The following is a 15181-nucleotide window of genomic DNA, read 5'->3' on the forward strand; positions in this document are numbered from 1 at the left end:
CTTGGTTCTGAGTGGTGGATGGATGGATACTCAGCAGTCCAGTCTTGGTCTTCTGCCTGGAACTCTTCTCCTCTCACTGTTCACATGGCTCCTTTTTATTCTTCAAACCTCAGAGGCCTTCCCTGGTCACCCAATGTGACATTGGACCTTCTCTTTGTAATTTTCCACAGCAATCTGTTTTGCAACCTCATTGCTCTTCACAATACGAAAATATGTTTGTTTACTGACTATATTTAAGGGCAGTCTAGTGTGTCTGTTCTGTCCACCCCAAACATCCTAAACAATTAGCACAGTACCCAGGGTGCGGCAGGTGCTCAAAAAAATATTTGCTGAAAAAAGGCACAACAAAGTATTGTGTATTTTTTCAAGAATTGTGCTTTTCCGTTTCTGCCAGATTAATGGTAAACACATCAAAATTTTATGGACAGCCTGAGAGTTAAAATGCTGATGATATTTCTCTCACCAAAGATGTTTTATTATTTTTTTAAGTACTTCATCTATTCCTGAATTGTTAATCAAATCACCATTGGCGGTCTGGGAAGAAAGTAAAATGTTGTTCACAAACCAAAGTTAAATATCAAATTAGAGGATCAAAATCTTTAAAAATCTTAAATTGTCAGAGGACCAATCGCAATACTTAAACATAAACTGAAAGGTTTTCCAAATAACATTTCACGTAATCTAAGTGATTATAATAAAAGTAGGGTTGTAAACAACTATACCCAGACCCCAGAGGAATCCAAGATATACTATTATTGTGGTTTAAGGAGCAAAGAATTCCAGGGCTATTTAATGCCACGATACAAGCAGAGCAATAGAGATATTTACAACTGGCAAAGTAACACTCAAAACTCGGCTCCAGAGTCCATATTGCCAATGAATTCACCAGGTGCCATCAGCTTTCCAGAATTCATTTATTTAGCAAATACTTATTCATACTCTTAACATGTTCTAGTTTACATTCTCTTAGAATATTAGCTTAATTGTCATAACAATTTTTTGAAGAAGGTACTATTAATATATCATTTTTTAGTTATGGAAACTAAGTCCTGCACACATTAAATAACTTTGGAGATGGTAAGACATGGACCTGGGACTTGAAATCAGAGAGTCTGACTCCCAGGTCAGTGACCTCAACCTCTATACTCCAGGGGTACCTTGTACTTTGAATTTAGTCTTTCAACATTTACATTTTTCTTTATTCTTCCCACAATCCACCTTTGAAACATGTCCCATGATTTATAAGGAATGTTTTTTCATCAGCCTTTAGCTTTTCTCACCCCGTTGAATATCTATTTAGCTTTTCTTTCCTTGTTGTCTTCTAAAAAGGACCATCTGTCCCCGGGTTGAGGAATTGGAAACTGGGAGCTATAAATTTGGGAAAGTAAGTAAAACTCATAAGACAGTCATATCTAAGAAGACTGAAAACCTTACCTAATTTTCAGATCTAGTCTTTCTTCCCCAAAGCTATTTGGAAATAGGATTTATTCTGGTTTGGAAGAGTGGTAATTATCATGATTTCACTGACAGCTTTGTTCTGCTTCTTAGAGGTAACCAGTTCTAATGTCTTTGTAAGGCATATCCAAGAGCGAAAAGTTAACCCAACTAAAAGCTGCTTAAAGATAAAGCCAGACACTAGTCCATTATAGCTTTAATCCCCACAAGTTCTAAATCCCTTTATTTCATTTCATAACACGGGCATCCAATTATCTCAAAATGCATATTTTTGGTCTCAAGGTAGAAAAGATGAGTTAAAGGTGAATTACTTGTAAGGACAACAGAACTCTGAGTCCAAGTGGATATATATCCTAGTAATACGCAAAGCACAGATTACATGCTCCAACAAAATTATTATCAAGATGAAGGAGGGAGATTTTGTAGTTGCCTATAGGTCTAGGTACAATTAAATATACAGTACAATAATCAATGATAAGTAATCACAGGTCTCATATTCTACAGCTAGGGCAGGTCCGAATGTGACATGGTGTTCGGAAGTTGACCTGCCTTCCTCTTCCAATCATTGAACCGCGCTCAGCTGACCTGCATTCCTTTTTAAAACAGCCTAATCAAATTCATCATGGATATCAAAACTTCCAGCTAGAGATTTAATCTGTGTTTATGCACATGTGTGAAATGTCTAGCATTTAAATGTGTCCTTGCCTATGACATCTCCATGCTTACAGATTATGAATTTCACAAGACCTCCCAGCCATAGTTTTCTAATCTTAAATTAATTCTCTTCCTCTTTCCCTCCATCTCTCTCTCTCTCTCTCTCTCTCTCTCTCTCTCTCTCTCTCTCTCTCTCTCCGTCCCCCACCCCCTTGCAAATGGAAAGAAACAAGACAATTCCTAGTCAGGGCCAGACTTCCCCAGATAATGTTTGGTATTATGCACACTGGCATGTATCAGGGAAACATCCTGGGAGGGAAAGTCAGGGCTTCCTCCTAAAAGGGTCTCTCCCCTCTCCCTCCCCACCCTTTCTCCCCCTTTCTTTCCCTCTCTGCCTCTCTCCCTCTCCTAAAAATCTTTAAACTATAGGATATACCAATTGTTGAAAGAACCCATCCTGGGCCTCCATATTAGAAATTATTTATCTGTCCTATTGGTCCAAGTCGGAAGGTAGTTTAACCTAGCAGGCAAATTACTAACTTGAAAGCTCTGGAAAATATATTAATCCCATGGTATAGCATAGAGAATCTGGCTGAGTATTTAACAGCTACAATATTATATACACAGCATGTTATGAAAGTATGCATGCTGACCATTTGGCAACTTTATAGCATTTTTATTTAGCCCTAAGTTGACTATTCTGATGTAGAAAAGTTCTGCATTTCACAAATAGAAAAAAAACAAAAAACAAAAAAAAAACTAAGAAAAAGCTTAATAATAAGGCTGTACAATTTGAAGGATTTCAAACACTGCTCAGTTGTCGTGGGAGAGGTTGGGTATTTTACTTACAGACACAAATGTTAGATGTAAAACTTTGCTTTCAAATAACTATTTAATGGCTAAATAACAGATACCTGACCTCAATAATAGGGTAGCTATTAATGAAGATGAAAAGAGAGACAGACAGATTAGAATCCGAAGGAGGAAAGAATGTATCAAAGACAGAAACCAGACAAGTCAGATTGATTTGATTCGGGCTCTTGCTATATATAGGAAGAGCACCCTCAGTCCCTGTGTTTCTGCAGAGTGATCCGCATTAGATTTTTATGGGGAGGAACAGACAAGTTACAGGTGGGGTGACTTACAGTTGACATTATTTTGCAATCAGGGGAAGTCTAGGTCAGTTAGCTGAACAGGAAATGTTTTTCTCTGTGTCTCGAAAGTTTCAGGGGACAAACAGTTTTAATCTCAGCTATTCATTCATGAGACAAAGAATGGAAAGTTGGAGGGTCTGTGTCTGGTCTTGTCAGCACATTCAGGCAGAAAGGGAAAAATCTGTGTTTGGCCTTGACATAGGTAAACAAGAGAGTCATCTGTGAACCTTATGAAGTCATGAGAAAGCGTGGACCGCGGATTTTATCAAAGTAATTTAGGGAGGTGGCTCTTTGCGGTAAGCCATTTCCCGGAACACAAAAGGTGGGGGCATTTCTCAACCACTGCTGATTTCTGAGAGCACAGGGATCAGGCAGGTTTCATCGTGGTCAATGGCAACCTGATTCAGATTGGAGGCGTCAGTGGACAGATAGAGAGATGTGATACTACGACCCAAGGGGAGTCCATTCAAATAGAGTGGAAGGCAACAAGCTACCATGGACGGGAAAAGGCTTTCCATATAACATATTCAGAAAAAAATGACTAAAGATAATGTGGGTGGAATCACTGGAAAAAGAGACCAATCCACTAGGCTTAGGTTGCTGCAGAAATACCATTTTAAAATCACAACTGAAGGTTTACAAATAAGCTTAAGACCATCGCCCAGGGCCAAGGTGAAGTGTGAGCCCAAGTCAACCTCAAGAAGAACTAAGTGCTAATCTGCAAAACTCTGGCCATTAGGTTAAAGTAAGTGTAGTTAAATCCGGTCACGAAACATGTATTGCCAGCCCAGACAGAGTTTGATACAGAGTTCCTCTAGGTATCCCAGCAGCTTCGCAGATGCACGGTGCTGTCTGCTGACAACTCATTGAGGAAGAGGAGCACAGAGGGAAAGATCGTGGCCCCAGATCATTTGATTTTACCAAAAAACCTTTGTAGACAGTGTCTTTGTATTTTTGTCCCAGGCTGCACAGGGCAAGACATTTAGTCATCTGATGGTATTTTTGCACATGGCCTAATTGTCCCCATTTGAAAAAAAACCAACAACAAAACTTCCAGTGATCTCTAAGAAGAGGTAAAGCAATGTAATAGGATTAATTGGAATCCCCGGATAATCTTGGTGAATCTGATTAACAACCCATAAAATTTCTTCTCTACCAAATCTTTTATTGAAGCTGCAATATTATAAGCAGCTAAGCTGCTGGACTTCAATTTCATCTCCCTCTCCAAGTCTAACTTGATTAGAAGTATTCAGATGAAGCAAAAGGCTAAAACTTGCCCCAACAGGAGAGAAAAGAAGAAATATTAAAGGGAAAAATCATGGGAAAGGGAAGAGATGACCATAAAAAATAGGTCAGGTGAGCAATGCTAAATTCCTAGTCACACTCAGCTCAGGCATACAAAGACACACGGATGCACCAAGATGAGCACAGTCTAAATAAGACATTGAAGATAAGGGAGGTGTGTAGGTGGAAAAGGAGGCAGGAAAAACATCTGAGCATGTCCTACAACCAGGTGGAAAACTGGGTGAAACGATGTATTTGTATACTCATTCCTTTCTCTGTAAAACTCAAAAATGTTCAAAAACTGGGTTCCTAATCATTCTTTGCCAGTCACATTAAAAACACACACACACACACAAAAAAAAACTCTTGTTTTTGTGCTTATTTCCAAACGTGAAACTGCCATAGAATTTATACTTCTGTTCAACATCTATTTCCAAACTTAAGCTCTATGGCTTTTACGTAAAATATTCAAAATTTTATATTTTATAAGATCTACAATGACATGTATGTGTTCATACTTCCTCAGCCTATTATCTACCAAATATTCTGGGTATGTTGTAGGATGCACTTCCTTGTCCTCTTGTGATTGGTGGAGCCACATGTCTAGTTCTGGCTAATGAGTTGAGAACAGAAGCAGCATGTGTAACCTACTGAGCTGGAGCATTTGATTCTTGGTATAAGACCCTCCAGGGTTCTCTTTCCCTCACTGGAGTGACCAACAACACTGCTGTTAGTCGCTGCTCCATTAGGCTGGAATGTTAAAGTGAAAAAGACATGAAGCCCAGTTGCCAGGTGACCTGAAATTGTTGTATAATGAAAGCAAGACATTTTTATTCATTTGTGGAAGTTTTGGGTTGCTGTTGTTTGTTACCACAGCAAAACCTAACCTATCCTGACTGATACACATTTACATAAGAAGTGTGATCTGATTCTTGATAAAAATGCCTTATAATTACTTGCATATATTTGCACAAGCAAAGGAAACAAACGGCTCCAGAATAAAATAAGTCTGGCCCACCTGAACTATACAGTTCCCAACCAGAAATCAGAATGTCAATGAGAATTAACAATCCCAAACTTTAATATTGAGTGAGATATTTTCTTAAGCAAAAATCTATACTTAAAGAATAGGATAAAAAGCTCTATCTGAACACAGGCAGTTTTATAGCAGGTTTATCTAATTTTTGTAGCACAATAAAGATAGATTGTGGAAACTTGGTAAGCACATAGAGGCAGATGTTTAATTGTAATAATTGAACCAACAGTTCCACGGCAGCTCTTTGGCAGATGATATACAGTGAAATCCATGTACTAATTATTTTCAGTAGTTAACTCTTGAGTTTTAAAGTGTGCTCAGTGTTGAAAATCTAAATATAAGTACTATGAACGCCCTTGGCGTCTCGATGGGAACTTGCAGTTGAATAGTAGGGGATAAGAAATGGAGGGGAAGCAGAAGTGTGGCCAGGGCTCTAAGAGGTGCACACTCCTGATGTGGTAGACATGAGCGGGGGATATTCTGAAAGGGGGTAAACGGTCCAGCAGCTGTGGCTGCTAAACCATTCCGCTGTTACTAACTAAGCTATAGAGGCAGTTGCTTGATTAGAAAAGTGATTATCTCAGACTGGTTGGTAGTAAGAAGCCCCTGGACTAGTCAGAGCAGGATTTTTGGCTTACTGAAAAGCCAGGAAGCTGGCTGTCTTGCCATCCAATCTAAAATCTAGCAGCTCTGTTTCAACCCAAGTACTGGAATATCAATTTGTAGTTTATGATTTGGCAGGAGTTTGCACAGGAGAAGTAAACCAACAAAGTGTCCAAGCAAAAGCAAACTCCCAGCCTGTGTAGAAGAGTGGATATATGCATTTAAATCACAGTGTAAAAATACTCATAGAAACCATGATTAAATATGTAATCAAAAACATATTAGAAACAGAATAAACCATAAAAAAAGAACTATAGAAAAATGAGAGAATATCTGAAATGACATCTCAGAGATTGCTTTTTAATTCCATGGCATGCCATTCTTTTGGTTATACAAAAACTGACAACTTTCTTTTCAGGGACAACCCATTTTCTGTACATGCAATATAATTGGGTCCCTTCTTGTTGAACCATTTAAATTAAGTTAACACCTGGCTCATTGTTACAGCTTGTAGATGTTTGGGGCAGTTGGAAGAAGATACCCATTTATAGTTCTTCAATAAGTTACTCCTTCAATAAATTAAAATTTGATTTTTAAAAAGCAGGCTATCAAAATATTTAAGAAGATGACAATGAAAGTATGTTGCCTATACAACATGCTACGGGTGACACCAATTCTATGCATATCTATTGGATGGAAGCAAGATGTGCTTTTCTCAGAGTTTACGTTAGGCAAAAAAAAAAAAAAAGGCATTTTTATTTTAACCAGATGTGAACAAATTAAACCCAATATTTTCAAGTATTTTTAGTGCCATATGATGTCATCTGATTTTATATTTTCTACTGAGGGATAATGTGTATTTTTAAAATTGTGAAGCCACTTTCCATGTATGTACTTAAAATCTTATATATGATAAATTACAATAAACAAATTACAACACTGCAGAACATGCTCTTGGCTGTTTATTCAAAAAAGCAAAGAGAGAAATTCAGTTTCTCAATAGGAAATGGAATTAAAAGCATGTGAATGTGCCTGGCCAGTGTGGATCTGCAGTTGAGCATCGATCCATGCACCAAGAGGTCGCCGGATCATTCCTAGTCAGGGCACATGCCCAGGTTGTGGGTCAAATCCCCAGTGGGGGGCATGTAGGAGGCTGCCAGTCAATGTTCCCTCTCATCTATGTTTCTCTCTCTCTCTCTCTCTCTCTCTCTCTCTCTCTCTCTCTCTCTCTCACTTCCTCTCTAAAATCAATAAAGAAACAAAAAAAGTTTTTTAAAAGCATGTGAATGTCTTCTGCTGGCCTCCTAGGTAGTCCTTATTTCAGTGACTGTAGGTAACACGCACTGGCTCCCCATTTTCTTGTCCAAATAGGTCCAGGACAAGGATAGCCCTGCCACGCCCTCCTAATAGTACAGCTGCCTCTTTCCTGAAATACAAAAGAGCAGCCAGTGGACTCCAGAGGCCCTGCGTGCAATAGTACACTACTCATCCAGGGAACCCCAGACTTTAAACCACCAGGTCCCTCCTTTTTTATGGGTAACAGTTTCAGTGACAGGCTCCCACATGACACTCATCCCCATTTCACTAATCCAGACAGTGCTGAGGTTTTCAGGGTCCTGGTGCCACCCTGTCCTCTGGAATGGGCTAGGAAAGGAGGTGTCCCTAAACAGAAGGACCAGAACTTGCTTCCTCACATTTTTCTCGGGGTCAGCCTCAGGCAAGCTGCCACACCCTGGAGCAAAGGTGTCACCCTCAATGGCTTTCCTGAGTGAACTTCCCGGAGCCATCTCTCCTGGGAAAGAGATTTCTTAAAAACCATTTAAAGCTTTCCAAAGGGCGAAAGCGAGATGGTCGTGAGCCAACGTTACCATAAATGATTCCACTCTCCCTACACTCATTTCAGAAGTAAGGAAGGAAAGAGACAGTCATCACTGCTGGCTTGCCATCGCCTCACCCAGCGCGCCCCCGCTCCCCGCCCTAATTAAGAAAGACGCTAAAAGTTAATAAAGTGGTGTCTTAAGCGTTGCTGAATTAAAAAGCCATTACTTCAGACCAAATTCTCCTCCAGCCACCACGCACACTTGAGCACAAAACCTGGGCAGGACCCCCTTGCCCTTCACTCCGTGGTGAGGTCTGGGGCAGGCTGGCAGGGCAGGGGCGGCAGGACCGGGGCTGGAGACCCCACGCCAACGCAGGATGCTCGGCCAGAGCCCGAGGCACAGCAGTTCCCCAGGACCGTGCCCACGCGCCGTCCCCCTGCCCAGTCTCTCTCCCCGGTTTCGGCTGGAGCCCTGGAGAGGTCGGAGGACCAATGAGGTGGCAGCGGTTGGCGCACGGATCCCCGTGAAGGGCGATTTCATTTCTAGGGGGAGAGGCCGCTAAGTGAGCAGGGTGGGGGCGGAGGAGGGCGAGGAAGCGGGGGAAGTAGGAGGGGAGGGGACGCCGAGCCAGGAGAAGCACAGGCAGCGGGTACCCGCGCGGAAGGTGAGGAGAAAGAGCAGGTTGGCGGCAGGCGCCGGCGGGCCGGCGGGTCGCGGGGAGGGAGCGGGAGGGAGGGGCGTGTGCGGCCGGGGGGCCGCGCGGAGGCGGGAGGGGCGCTGTCAGTCAGGCCAGCGGGGCTCCCGGCCGGGGGGCGGGCGCCGGGCGCGCGGCGGCTCCAGCAGCCTGGGCAGTGGCGGCCGCGCCCCCGTTCCCGGGGTGCGCTCAGCGTCCCTCCGCGCCGGCTCGGGGCTCGGGCGCCCCGGGACTGCCCCCGCCCGCGCGCGCTCTTTGGGGGGCCCGGGGAGCGGCGCCGGCGGCCGGCCGCATTGTGACGTAGCGGGGCCGCGGCAGCGCCTCCACCGCCCGCCCGCTCCTGCGGCGGCTGTTCCTGCTCCCGCCGCCGCCGTCCGTCCGTCTGTCCGTCAGTCCGTCCGCGCTCGGGAGCCGCCGACGCGCCGGGCGTCCCCTGTGAGTGCAGGTCCAGGGCGGGTGCCGCAGGGGGGCAGGGGCGGCGCGGGCGGCCAGCCTTTCCAAGTTTGCAGCGGGCGACTCCGGCGGGTGTCGCCCCTGCTTCCCCAGCCCTCGGGCCCCCTTTGTGCCGCGGGTCCGGGCTGCGCCGGTAGCGGCGGCGACTCTGCGGAACGGGTTTGGGGGAAGGTCTCTATAGTAACGGCGGCCGCAGCTGCTTTACTCGCGGGAAGGGGGAAATAGCCCCCGCCTCGGGTCCCCGGGATTGTTCTATTCATTGCCCGTTTCCTGTGCTCATTTTTCTCGCTGCCACCACGGACCGTATCGGAGGCAGGGATGGGCATTGCGGCTCCTGAGAACAGAGATAACGAAGGGTGAAGTAATAGCAGTAACAACAGAACCTTCAGTAGTAACAGGCGCCGAAGGGGGACCCCCGGGGTCGCTGCCGCCCAGGGGTAGCCCCTCGCTCATCAGCACCGCGGGGCCGGTCTGCCCCGTCCAGCCCGGCTCCGAACGCATCCCTCCACCACTGTCCTGCGTCCTGGGCCAGCCCGTGTCCATTTCAGCCGGGCACGGTTCTCTCTTGGCCTTCCCTTGGGATGACTTTTCATCTGCAGGTGGTAAGTGAGGTGAACTGGTATTTGGGCTGTTGTCAAATGCCATGTTTTGTTTATTTCATTTTTATGAAAAGAGGGAAAATTATGAGCCATTACTGGCAGCCATACAGTTTCCACAGGAAATACTAGCATTCTTTGAGGAACACGCTACTGCTTGCAGAGAAGAAAGTCTTTAGGAAACAAAAAGGCAACAGCATTGTTGCTCATTTTCAATGGACCGCTAGGAGAAGGGAAACCGTGGTTGTTTTTTCCTGTGGGAAATGTTGCTTTCCTTGGGAAAGTTAATTAAGGGAGCTTACTGTCGGTATCCGTTTTCGCCTGCTGGTAGCTGGGCTGCACTCCTCTTGGCTGTTACTGACAAGTGTCCATCAAAGAGCCCGGAGGAAGAGAGAACCACTGCAGGACAGTCTCACCACACACCACGTGTTGTGGAGCCCGGCCAGGGTGCAGTTTGCAAAATGAAATAAGGGCTGTCTGGGGAGGTTTATGAGGATTACATGTGTGCAGAGTCTGTCAATTCTCCAAGGTGTCACTCTAAACACGTCATTTCCAAGCACCACTTTCCTTGCTGAATCTGCAGGAAGGCAAAAACCTAGTTCTCTCATTATAGAGCAGACATCCCATTTGGGAATGGGTTGAAATCTGTATTTCATTGGTAAATATTGAAATTTTAAAAGGCAAAAAGAGCAAGATGTAGGAAAGCAGTATGCTAAATGTGTTCACATCTGGGAGAGAATGTCCATTGGGTATTTCTGAAACATCTCAGTGTTAAATTACAGGCAGCATGGTTAGAGTGCAGGGAGACACCTTAAAGGTGTCCTTAAAGCTATTTGAAAAAGATGTCACATTTTGGTACCAATCACAGAAGTCTCTCTGGAAGGCCATACTAACTGAAGATTACTCATAACCCAACATGTAGGAATTCCCAGGTCTAGAATCAGAGAGAAAAAGATGTTGCTTCTCTTAAGAATCTTTGGATATCTCAGTTAGAAATAAAATATTTAAGCCCTGGCCGGTTTGGCTCAGCGGTTGGAGCGTCGGCCTGCGGTCTGGAGAGACCCGGGTTTGGTTCCCACTAAGGGCGCGTACCTCGGTTGCAGTTTGTCCCCAGCCCTGGTCGGTTGTGTGAGTGGCAGCCACTCGATGTGTCCCTTCACATCGATGTTTCTCTCTCTCTCTCTCTGTTCCTCTTTCTCCCTCCCACTCTACCTGAACAAAAAATGGAAAAATGTCCTCGGGTGAGGATAAAAAAAAAAAGAAATAAAATATTTAAAAAGGATATACTTTTGAATATAAACTTCATTTTTACCATAGCAAGATTTCATGCAAAAAGATAAGATAGTAGATTTGAAATGATGATGCCTTTGTTTTGTCGTTTACCATGTGTTGATGTCCAAAAGGTAGTGAGAAAAGCAAATGAATTTCTCTGTCTACTGTGTCACAGCTTAGCTAATTCCAGGCGGTTGTTCTGGTGCAGGTGTGCAGTGGAAATACAGAACAGAGGCCAAGAAACGCGTGTGCTGTTGTTTTGGAAGGAATCGTAGCAGTACTTACTGCTCTTAAGAGGAGGGAAACCCACACAAACATCTAACACAAACAAATGTCTTTGATATTATCAGAGAAAGCCTAGAGCTGTGTTTTCTTGCCAGATTTAAAGCATTTCTTGTCAAAAGAGGAAATCTCTCAAGGAGCAGGTGCATCATTATAAGAAACACAAGGGAATTTCACTTTTAAATGCAAAATCTAATTGAACAGCAAGGAGAAAGTCAATGACATTCTTAGAGTAGAAGCCTTGTTTTTGGCAGTCTGTCAGATCAGGGTTGTGAACCACATAGGAGAAATATGTGTCTTGGGAGAAAAATAATATCCTGGTGAAAATCAAACAGTTGCTTCTGTGAAACTTTTACCCTTATATATTTGTTTCTTTGTGCCCCTTTTCATTGGTACGCAGGTTCACGTGCAAGAATTGTCTGAAAATGAATCAATAATAACGGTTTAGTATAATATTTGCTATGTATGACTTTGCACTTTATAGGTTAGATAACTAGATTTTATAGTTTATGATTTACATTCTTATTAGATCTTTTTTAAGCTTTAAAATAAATGATAAAAGTATGCATTGAAATGATGAATGTTAATTGATAATGGTTGACGACTGGGCCCTGAAAAAGTACTAGTTGATTCCTAAATAGTCATTGTGGATTCATTTTATGCCTCGGTGAGATATAAAAATATAAAATGCACAGTGTCCTCAGAAGGAACTTACAAAGAGGGAAATAGGACACATTAACATTTAAATAATGGTACAAAACATGAAGAAGATTATCTTATGATGGAGTGCCCAAGACACTAAATAGTAATTGAAAGAAATTCCTAGGAGAAAGTGACAAAATTAGCTTAGATGTTTTTTCAGTTATCCTTTGCTGCATAACAAATTACCCAAAAGTTCTTGCTTAAAATCACAACTATGGCCAATGATTCTGTGGTCAGCAGTTTCGGGCTGGCTTCAGCTAGGTGATTCTTCCGCTGCTCTTGGTTGGATTCCCTCAGGCATCTTCAGTCAGCTAGTGGGTTCACTGGTGACAGGATGATCCCGAATGGCCTCACCTATGTCTGGCAGTTACTATGTGTTGGCCAGGTTAACAGGTGACTGGGACATGTGCCTCCCATTCTCTAGCCTACTAGCCTGGGCTTCTTTACATGGCAATCAAGTGGTGGTCTAAGGGCACCAAGAGAGCAAACCCCAATTTAAAAGTGATTTTTAAGCCTCTGTATCACACTTGCTACTCTCCTATTGACCAGGTCAAGTCACATGGTCACCCCAGATTTAAGGGGTGTCCAAAGACCCCACTTACAATGAGAGAAAGCTGCAAAAAATTGTAGCCTCCCCGCCCCCCGCATCTACTATGTGTTTGAGAACACTTGTTCCAGCAATGTTTTCTGAGGAATAGTGTACTGTGAGACAGAGATGGGCGGAGCCTGCTTGTAGATCGCCCAGAACTGAGGTTAGGGAATTGCTCTGTAATCATTATCCTGTCATCTGTGTTCTGTAAACTGTGGGGAGAAGAGGCATGACATGGGGATAATAACACTTTAGCCATATCCTTCTGCTGGTGGCACTGGGATCGTCTGGAGACAGTTGACTGGTGGCAGCGTCAGCAGACCATTGTTGGGAGGTGAAAAGGCTCTGACAGAGTTGGAGGCAGAGAGAATGGGAAGGAAGGGATCTATCCAGGAGATCCCATATTTAGGAATAGGTGACTGATAATAGGAGGTTAGTGAAAGCCTAGAGTCAAAATCATTCTGAGACTTAAAAAAGCTTGAGTGACTGAAAGAATGGTTGTGCTGTTGTGAGAAAGAGAAATCAGTAAGTGATTTATTTGGGGGTGGAGGGGAGGAGAAAAATTCAGTTCCAGAAAGGTCAATTAAAAGAGATAAATTGAATGTGAAAGTACTTTGTAAGCTGCAGAGTATGCTATGAATGTTAGCTATTGCTTAGTGTTTAAATCACAGTGGATGGTATATAGTCAGATTCCTCTCGTTGTAAAGCAGCAGAAGATAAAATGAATCATGGAGGATATCCTAAGAGTCAGAGGAAGTCAGATAAGAACCATTCTCAGGATGGAAACGGAACCACTCTTGGGCAGCTGGGGAATAGGAACTGATGTTCTTTTTCCTGAGGCACAGCTGGAGGTCTGCCCTTGGAGTACTCTGCCCTTGGACTTAACACAGAAGGAAAGAAAACGCTTTTGGCATAGTGTCAGTGGCATGCACACTGCTGAGCCCGAGGCATTGATTGACAGCCTCACTGAGACAGCACACAATAGGGAATAGGCAGTAGGTAGGTGCTTCCGCAAAGGACATGGGAACACTGCTGTCAGAAGTGAGAATGGACAAAAGGTGACAAAACCGCCCTGGCTGGTTTGGCTCAGCGGTTAGAGTGTCGGCCTGCAGTCCAGAGAGACCTGGGTTTGGTTCCCGCTAAGGGCGTGTACCTCGGTTGTAGTTTGTCCCCGGCCCTGGTTGGTCGTGTGGGTGGCAGCCACTCGATGTGTCCCTTTCCCATCGATGTTTCTCTCTCTCTCTTCCTCTCTCTCCCTCCTACTCTGTCTGAACAAAAAATGGAGAAATGTCCTTGGGTGAGGACAAAAAAAAAAGACAAAACCTGCACCCACCTACCAGGGATGGACACTTGAAGATTTATTTGGGCCTTGCTACTGGGAAGCAGACAGGGCAGGAGGTAACAATTTAAACATATTTATTTAGAGGAGTAGGTGCATTAATAAAGGTTAAACCCATGCGAGGGGTGGGTTTTTCTCGTAGAGGGAGAGTAAAGAAAGAACAGAGGGCCCAGCACAATGTGTCGTCCAGGCCTCTCCATAAATGTCAGTAGATATTTTATTGGACGAGAGAGAAATGCAAAACATGTTCTGCTTTTTCACCTAAGGGCTCAGTTGAAGTGCTGCTTCACTGGCTTTGTTTTATAGAAGGCCAGTCATTCAGGTGGTGTCTTTAACGTCAAGTACAGCTGTTGGGCCAGACAGAAACACCTGGGCTCTCTAACATGGTACAATTAGTCTGAACAGCATACACAGCTGTTCTTTATGGAAGGGCTTTGGATGGACCAGCTCAAACCAAACATAGAGTTTTATAATTTCTATTGTTTGAGTCAAAGAACCCTGAAGATACTCAGTAACTGTTAACTTAATGAGTGAATGTGCCGTCGCTGGTGCAGTAACGTTTTCTAAGGCAGTCTGGCTTGGCTTTTCATTATTCACGGTAGAATTTGCTATAAAGTCCCTAAATGCCTTGTGCAGATTTAAATATTTTAAGATACTATTATCACAGTAATGTAGATTTTTATAATCCACCACTCACAAAAGTACCTTTTTTGAAACTCAGTTGTCTTCACTTTTTGTATTTGTCAGGACTCTTGGCAGCAAGTCGCAGAAACCCAGTCTGTACTTGCTCAAGTAGGAAGGGCCGTATCCTGGCTCCTGTATTGAAAAAGTTCAGGAAGGATCCACTTCTGAGTTTCCTCTCGGTGTCTTGGTGGTAAAGTGATCAGCAGCAGCTTCGGGCTTAAACCGTGCAGGGAAAGGGAATAATTCAGGATTAACTTTAATTAGACCACTTTGATCCTGTGCCCATGTCTGAACCAGTTTTAAGGCCAGAGATTGGGGCCTTTGGGAATGGGAGGGTGTCTGTGTGAGGAGTGGGGGGCGGGGGTGGAGGAGGTGCAAGGGAGTGTGGTCAACAACCCTCTTAAACCAAATGACCTGAGTGCATGGAAGGCATGGTTTCTTAAAAAAGGAAATATTGAAAACGAAGAGTGGATTCTGTGCAAGCAGAAACAGCAGGTTCTATGTTATCTTTATTCCCTGGAGGATAGTTCATCCTCTCACTGGGCTGCCAGGCCATAGACCTGG

General features: G+C 43.9%; 1 protein-coding gene across 1 annotated transcript in view; it reads left to right on the forward strand.

The window, feature by feature from the left end:
- The first annotated feature begins 8975 nt into the window (after window positions 1-8975).
- Window positions 8976-15181, forward strand: part of LOC118641699 (synuclein alpha interacting protein) — a 149648-nt gene continuing 143442 nt past the window's right edge. The window contains exon 1 of the mRNA XM_036279158.1: window positions 8976-9135. The gene's annotated coding sequence lies outside the window, so the exon portion shown is untranslated. The remainder of the gene's footprint in view (window positions 9136-15181) is intronic.

This window comes from Molossus molossus, unplaced genomic scaffold (genome assembly GCF_014108415.1).
Source record: "Molossus molossus isolate mMolMol1 unplaced genomic scaffold, mMolMol1.p scaffold_m16_p_3, whole genome shotgun sequence".
Taxonomy (NCBI): domain Eukaryota; kingdom Metazoa; phylum Chordata; class Mammalia; order Chiroptera; family Molossidae; genus Molossus; species Molossus molossus.